Below are 8,806 nucleotides of genomic sequence, written 5' to 3'. Positions count from 1 at the left end.
CTCCCAACTTTGCATTTTGTCATTTTCACTCCACAGCTTACTTTTTACAAAAAGTAGGAATACGGCTGACACCTTGTGGCTAATAAACAGTCCTACAAGAAGGCTTGACCTCTTTCCACAATTGGTCAAAATTGCTCTTAATAAAAATGGGTTGTTTCCAGGACATTCTTGGTGCTTGGAGAAACTGCTTTGTATTTAGCGAGCAGTAAAACTGAAATGGTTTGGATTAAGCTATTTATGTGAACTCAGACATTATGTGAATACCATGGCCTGGTGTGGTGGGTGAACTTTGCCAACAGATATGGTGCTTTTAAATCATAGTGTATTTGTCATGTTGTACAAATATACACTATGAATCAGATTGCGGTTTAGACATTTTTTCTTAACCATACAGCAATCTGCAATTATAACTCTTGTTTATTGTTCCTTTATGCCGCCCAATAGTAGGAGTTTTGTGGGCAGACTATAAACATTGTAGAAAAGCGCAACTATAAAAAACAACCAAAACAATAACTTCTGTATGGAGAAGAGCACTACATATGAAATAAAAACCAGTATCAGCTGCAGTTGCTTTATGTTGTAATTACAGCATAAAAATCACAGTATAGGTGCAGTAAAACAGTTAAGTTGGAAAAGCCAGAATGGTTCTTAAAACGATAGGAAAATAGAAGGGTCTTTGCCTGACATTTAGAAATGTAATATGGATGCCAGGCAAAATTATTTTGAGTTAGTGCTGCATAAATGGGACAACATCACTGCTAAGGCTCTATCTCAATGGTCACCTACTTTGTCATGCAAGGAACAGACACCTGTAGACGACCTTAAAGTTCATAAAATAAGCAACACTGCTTCTGAAGGTGTGACCCTTCCTAGAATAGGATGAAAACCACTTGACAAATAAACCCATTGACAAACAGAACCTGCGCCTTTTGTGGTTTAAGGTGCTGATTCTCACCCAGTGCATTACTCCAGCCAGCTTTACATCAGGACACTGACTTTTTTCATGTGTCTATTAGTTGAATTGGATACAGTTGCCTATTTATTTCATGAAGAGGCCAGTTTGACTTCTTAACTTTAATCTAGTGTGGCTTCCAAACAGGACTGAAAGAGCAGTTAGTCCTCCAGGAAAAAAAACACCATATAGACCAGGGGTCTCCAACCTTGGTCCCTTTAAGACTTGTGGACTTCAACTCCCAGAGTCCCTCAGCCAGCAAAGCTGTCTGAGAGTTGAACTCTCAGAGAGTTGAACTCTGGGAGTTGTAGTCCACAAGTCTTAAAGGGGCCCTGGCTGGAGACCCCTGATATAGACAATTAATTGCAGGAGAGAGAGAGGTTATGTGCCAAAAAAGTCAAGATAGAGGGCACAATCCAGAGGTGGGTTTCAGCAGGTTCTGACCAGTTCTGGAGAATCGGTAGCAGAAATTTTGAGTAGTTTGGAGAACCGGTAAATACCACCTCTGACTGGCCCCACCTCTGTCTGTTCTCTGCCTCTCCAGTCTCCGTTAATCAGGAGGAAATGGGGATTTTCCTTGGAGTAGGGTGGGAATGGAGGTTTTACAGTATCGTTCCTCCTGGAGTGGGAGGGAATGGAGATTTTACAGTATCCTTCCTCCTGGAGTGGAAGGGAATGGTGATTTTACAGTATCCTTCCTCCTGGAGTGGGGTGGGAATGGAGATTTTACAGTATCCTTCCCCCTGGAGTGGGGTGGGAATGGAGATTTTACAGTATACTTCCCCTGCCACGCCCACCAAGCTACACCCAAAGAACCGGTAGTAAAAAAAATTGAAACCTAGCACTGGCACAATCATGCCATCAGATAAGGGCTGGAATCACAATGCGTGTAAAAAGGGTCTTGTCTGCATGGATGTATCCACTATCGTAACTTTTTTTTTAACACAACAACCGTCTTTCCAGATATCCAAATAGTTGCAAAACAAAATCTTTCTTCTGCAAAAAATATTTCCTTTCCAACACTATTGGCCAGCATCTATAGATTTGGCTTAAAATATTCAAGAGATATGAAGGAATCCTCTCCAAGTTGCGGAGATATGAAGCAGTCAGAAACAGAAGCAAACCACATGCAACCTTGCTTTGCTTGTTTTCTAAGAATGCTGGGTCTTTCAAGCAATGGCATGCCAAACTCACCAGATGAAACATGGCACCTTCTCCAAACTGGGAAGGCCTCCATAAGAGAAGCAAAGTTGACCCTTTTCATGAGAGTCAGTTGAGCAAACGAAACTGAGTCAAGAGATGTGTTGGGTTTTGGAGCGAAAGTCAAGTCACAGGTTTGGTTAGCGAGAGATTTTGATCTTGCTGTAGCAGTCTCCAAGAATCAGACGATTGAATGGAAGACGAAATTGCTTGGATTAGCAACTCCAGTCAACTCTCTCAATGCTTTAGTTATAGCAATAAAAAATATTGTTGGTAGTATTACTATGGTTTTTGTATGTCCTTAAAAAGCTATATAGTGCAATACTATGGGCATATATTTCTTCTTGGGATAAAATGAGTTTTATGGTGTTCTCTTGATGAGACCCTATTTTCCTAAAAATGGGACTTTAGGCACTACAGGTTGAGAACATTGTAAGATGCATAGGTGTGTGTGTGTATAAACAATGTCAATTGTATAATTTAGTTATATTTAATGCTTTATTTGCTTGTTACATTTATATCCCCTGGGTTTACCATTTTTAATACTAAACTGTGCCAATATTTTTATGTGAACATACTCATGTGTTCATACAACATGCTAGATTAGGCTAAATGGTGTTAGGTAATTTGTTGCTTAGTTGTATTATAGCAAATCAATAATTGCTTTAGTGTATTGTGAGAAGCTAGATCATTAGATGGTTTGCTTGTTGGGCCACAGTGAACACCACAATTGTGTTTTGTTAATCATGGTTAAGGGCCTAGCACATTATATGAAGCAAAACTCAGTGCTGTGCCAGAGGTACTCTTCAAATTAAGAATTTTCCATAGGGGATGTTTCAACTTTGGTTCTTCATTGCACATTAGCTGCAGGGGTCAGTATCAATGATCAGTTACTCCTAATTTGGATGGGAAATTACCTCCCCAAAGACCAACAAATGCTCCAACAAAACCATCAAAAACCAACCAGTGTTGTCAATTAAACCTTTTAATCATCCACTTTCGATTTACACTGATCATCAAAAAAACCACGATAGTCTTTTCACTTGCCACAGGACTGTGCATGTGTCAACCCATCTGGGACCAGTCTCCACTTCTCCACCCTTCCCACACACAGATATACACACATCACCCGTGCATTCCACACCCACAGGAATGGCAGAATTGAAAGCACCTATCTTCCTTCAGTGAAACTATCAGATTTTTCTTTTCATGATGATCATCTTTGAGAGAGGAACAGCTTACCTAAGGTTCTTTTCTGGGACACTGCCAAGAGGCCTGAAATAGGGGCCCTCTAGGGGAAAATCATTTGAGGGTTGGGGAAAAGCTTAAGTGGTTTTATCTTTGCTGAAATAATGGGGAATCTTTTTTTTAAAAAAAAAAAACTTCTCCCAAAAAGGGGGCTTAAAGAGAATGAAAAGATAACTACAGGGAAGTAACTTCTCCTCTGACACATACCTCGATTACTGCAATTTTCATGTATTTTTCAATTTACTTTGGGGGGGAAAACCTTTTGCATATGCCACTTATGCATGGAGCGCTAACTGGCAGTTGTAAATGGGAACTTTGTGTGGGACTGATACAGCCTCAGATGATCATGTGGTAAAAAACCACACTTGAGGAACATGCTAGTTGTTTTTTATTTTTGTTTTTTGAAGAAACACCCGTTCAAGATGTGGCCAAGTGCTTTAAATAAACCCAATTTCTGCTCAGATACATCAAAAGACACAATATACCCCTTGTGGGCCTCAAACATTCTGACAGCTAAGGAGACTAACAGGAGAAAGAACTATTGTAGATACAAAATGCTGCTGGGGGAATATAGCAAATTTGGTCACCTGTTTCCCAAAAGGATCTTATTTTAGAAGCTGGAAATTCTTGCTTCCTTCATCGGAATGGTGGCAAAGTAAAATACCACTGCTATAGGCAAAAATTTTGCAAAGCGTTCCCTCTTTGCATGAGAATGTGGAGTCAAATTAAAGGCATACTGTATAAACAAACAGGCAGCACGGAAGCAAACAACTTGGATGGTATGACAGCTATGAATTATGTACCACTGACACAATACATCTGTCCTGATCACATAAGCAGCCCAGAAAAGGAACAATTCACCAGCAGGAGGAAGATTTTCCATGGACTACAGCAGAGTGAAGGATCCTGCAGGATGAAGGCTACACTCAGCCTTTCCAGACATGAGAAAGCATGCGGCAGAGGGCAATGGTGTAAAGAAAAATGTTTCAGGAACCACACTTGGAATGCAATCTGCCTCAGTTTTCTTTTTTGGCTGGTGTAGCCCAGGCTGCAGTTAGATTCCTATTCACGTCTGGAGGCCTGAGGTTATTTCTTGTGTGTGTTAATCCCAGGATACAGTCACTGAACTGCACATTACGTGCTTTTCTTTAGAGAAAGTGCTGCTGCCTTGCTTTGGATCTGGAGGAGAGAGAAATCCATTCTATTATCATTCAAAAATAAGGGTAAAAAACGTATTTGTATTAGTTGAGGAAAGGTGACTTCATTTTTGGCTAGTATCAAAGACTGCTTACTTAGGGCTACCAGATCTTAGTTGCAAAAAAAATTCTAGGAAACTACTAAGTAACAACAAAGAGAAAGCTACCGTATATACTCGAATATAAGCCGATCCGAGTATAAGCCGAGGTCCCCAATTTTACCCCAAAAAACTGGGGTAAACTGGGGACTCGAGTATAAGCCGAGGGAGGGAAATGAGGCAGCTACCGGTCAGGGAAAGCCTCCCTCCCTCAGCTGAGAAGGCTGGCGGCTCCCCCGCCCCCCCCTCTCACTGCACCGGCAGGGCTTCCCCCCCCTCATGCAAAAGCCCGCCAAGTTTGCACCATGCCGTATAATGTGGAAAAAAGAAAAGAAAAAAACTGAGTATAAGCCGATCCGAGTATAAGCCGATCCGAGTATAAGCGAGGGCGTTTTCAGCACAAAAAACATGCTGAAAAACTCGGCTTATACTCGAGTATATACGGTAATTGCTGCCTTCCAGATGTTTGCAGCCCGGAATTGGTAGTCCCAATATTTAGACTTAGAATAACTTTTATTGTCACTTTAAATATACACTAATCGGCATACGTTAAAATGAAATTTTGTTGCATACAGCTCTCAAACTGTCACCACTTCCAATATACACTACATAAACATGACAAAAAATTATGATTATACTCACATACTCACATATATTATATGACACAGAGAAACAACACAATCTAGTTTGGATGCATACATGTGCATGGCTAATATTATTGCTAAGGTTCACATCTCTGCTGAGTGGTGGGAGAGAAGGCTACCACTGGCAGCTCAAAGCTGCTTCAGCATGAGAGCTGACACTTCGCAATATTTCAGAGGACACCCTGAAGTGCAAAGACACACCAGCACCCATAGTCTCTTTTCTAAAACCAGGTTCCTCGGGGCCAGTAGAAGTATGGATTTGTTGTTGAAAGGATTATTTGATGGCTGAGGAGTTTGGACAGTTGAGGTTAATCAACAAATACAAAGAAAGAAACTGAGACAGAATGCATGACCTACTTTCAAGAATTTAGGCACCAATTCCCCAAACTGCATTTGTAGGAAAATGTTTCTACAACAAGAGTCAGAACCACTACAGAAAGCAAAATTTGGCCAACTGTAGGAAATCATCCCCTGACTTTGATGAACAAGTTCCTTCTTGCATACACAGGCGTACTGCATAAAATATTCTATTTTATATAAATAAACATTGAAAAAGCAATTCTTTCTAATACACAAGTTGTAAAGCATCCAAGTATGCTAATTTTCATCTTAATATAAACTTAGTTTGCCCTGTCTCTTGAACTCACCTCCTTTATTACTTTTTCTCTGAGCTCCTCATGAGTTAAAGGTCTGTTGTCCTCTTCTTGTATTGGCTCATGACCAAGTCTGCAAACCACAAAGAATGATATGATTAATATTGTCCTAAATACTACAAATCTGTCCTTAAAAAAAAACAACTGTTCTTGAGCTATTCTAAAATCTGATTGCTCCTATGAGATTAGAAGAATAAGGGAACATTGATTTCATATTCCTCCCAAGAGTTTGATCTTCTATTATTTCCTCTTTTTTAGTTTAACCCACTAAACAGATCCTGCTGTGTTCTATTTTATGTAGAATTCCATGTAGACTAGAAAATGATTCAGAAACTGGAGCTTTTCCACAATTGCTATTCCTATTGGCCTTGACCTCTAAAAACCAGGATTCAAGCATCAATAATGCCTCTGCCATATTATGCCCCCTCATCCCAGAGCAAATGTTGCAATATGAGAAATAGTCTTCCCTGTTTTATAATTCACCTGTGACTTTGACTCTTTTTTTTTTGCCAAATATTTTTATTTTTTTTACAAGAATAAAAAAGAATCATTGTGAACAAATTATTGGTCAGGTACATCTTTAAACATATCCACCTAAGTTATAATCTAATACAATGTATTTTCCTTCTTATTCTTTAAATTCAATTATTTATTTGCACAAAATCTGATTATAGAAGTAAATCAAATTCAACCCATTCAGAAAAATATTTAAATGAAGTCTAATCCCTGGACTTATTTCCCTTCAACATCATTAATAGATTCTATTAACATTTTAAAATTTCACCTCTCTCAGCTTTATATCTACATTACTAATCAGAGGTCATCCTATCTAAAATCTCTTTCTTAAAACTGCCCAGAGATCACATAGACACTTTCATTCTTCCCTCCGTCTTCCTCTGCCTCTAAATCAATAACATATATTTAAAGTTTTCCATCTAATCCATTTTAATATCAAACAGAAAATTTAACATTTGTAAGGATAATCACTAATTATTTCCCCCAGTTATTCCCCAAAAATATTAACTGTTTCCTTAGAAGTTTTATCAAATCATTTCATTACCTTACTTATTTGTAAGAACAAAAAAGAGAGAATTTTTTCTTCAATATAATAACACTCATTTGCCTCTTATCCCAATTTATTCTACTATTTTTCCCTCCATTTCCCAAAACCTCAATTATTTTTATCATAGTTGTCACTCATATTTTAATATAGATATTAACATTTTCTAAAATAAATTTCTTTTTTTTTTATTTTTTTATAAAAAGTTTTATTTTTACAATCATATCAAATAATTCATCCAATGTACAGTTATATACAATTAGTCGGGCTTGCCCAGTCACCACCCCCCTTTTTAACACTCTTCCCTCTTCTACCTTCTTCTACTTTCCAGACCTTCCTCTCCTTCTCTTATCTACATCCTCTCCTCCCTCCACCCTACACCTTCCTTCTCCCTCTTCTACCCCTCTTCCTTCCTCTTCTCCTCTTTCCTACCTCCTACTCTTTTCTCCTCCCCACCGTTCTAAAATGGTAACTGGGCAGACCCGACCCTGCATTAATTATATTTATACATCTTCAATAATCCCTGTACATTAACCATCACTCCATCCCTACCAACCCCCCCCCATTTCCCCTCCCCCTTACCCCCCACCCCCCACCCCGACTTCCCAGAACAAAATGCAGGGTATCAAAACTAACAATCATAATCCAAAATAATTCCTAAATTATAATCTCTAGTCACACCACACTTAGTCACACTCTCAATTCCCCTCTCCTTCAAAAATATATCTAATACAAAATATTTCCTAAATTTACTCATATGCTACTAGACATCTTTTTATCTGATACTTATTTTGTATATAATCAATCCACATTTTCCATTCTAAAATATATTTTTCTTGTGTATAGTCTTTCAAGTAAGCAGAGATTTTGCCATCTCTGCCAGATTTGATACTTTGAGTGTCCATTCTTCAATTGTAGGTAATTCTTCTTTCTTCCAATATTGAGCAATCAAAAGTCTTGGCTGTTATTAAGTTCAAAATCAATTTAGTCTCTATAGCTGTACAATCCATAATTATTCCTAGTAGAAAGAACTGGAGTAAACTTAATCTTCTTTTCAAAATATTCTGCATGATCCACCATACTTTAATCCAAAATGCTTTAACTTTTTTACAAGTCCACCATATATGGTAATAAGTGGCATCTTCACAATCGCATCTCCAACATTTAGCCTGTACATTAGGATACATACATGACAACTTTTTGGGGTCTAAATGCCATCTATAAAACATCTTATAAAAATTTTCTCTCATATTTTGCGCTTGTGTAAATTTAACATTCCTCACCCAAATTCTTTCCCAAGTTTCCAACATTATTGGTTGCTGAAAATTTTGTGCCCACTTAATCATACAATCCTTAACTAGTTCGGACTCTGAGTCTATTTCTACTAATACATTATACAACCTCTTAATATGCTGTTGGCCTTGATCTCTCATTTGTTTTAACAAATTATCCTCAATTTGCTTAACACCTATTTTTTGATCTAATTTCCATCTAGCTTGTAATTGTCCATATTGGAACCATGTATAATTTTTCCCTTCTTCCCCCATCTTTTCTCTAGATTTTAATTGTAATTCCCCCTTTTCCATACAAAGAAGTTCTTTATAGGTAACTACCTCCATCTTTTGATATATATTTATATTTTCTATCATGTGTCTCGGATTGCCCATATTGGAATCTTTCCATCTAATTTATATTGATATTTCCTCCAAACCCACAATAATGCATTTCTAATTATATTATTTTTAAATATTTTAT

The 8,806-nt window shown here is 37.9% G+C and overlaps 1 long non-coding RNA gene across 1 annotated transcript; it reads right to left on the bottom strand.

Moving 5' to 3' along the window:
- Positions 1-3,527: 3,527 nt before the first annotated feature.
- LOC131197468 (uncharacterized) lies at positions 3,528-7,168 on the bottom strand. The gene is made up of 2 exons (XR_009154958.1): positions 5,986-7,168; positions 3,528-4,579 (listed from the first exon to the last, which is right to left on the bottom strand). It is a non-coding gene; the product is annotated as an uncharacterized LOC131197468 (long non-coding RNA).
- Positions 7,169-8,806: the final 1,638 nt, after the last annotated feature.

The sequence above is a fragment of the Ahaetulla prasina genome, chromosome 4 (assembly GCF_028640845.1).
Source record: "Ahaetulla prasina isolate Xishuangbanna chromosome 4, ASM2864084v1, whole genome shotgun sequence".
Lineage (NCBI taxonomy): Eukaryota > Metazoa > Chordata > Lepidosauria > Squamata > Colubridae > Ahaetulla > Ahaetulla prasina.
The sequence above is the reverse complement of the archived record's forward strand: the minus strand, read 5'-3'. Positions and strand labels throughout refer to the sequence as shown.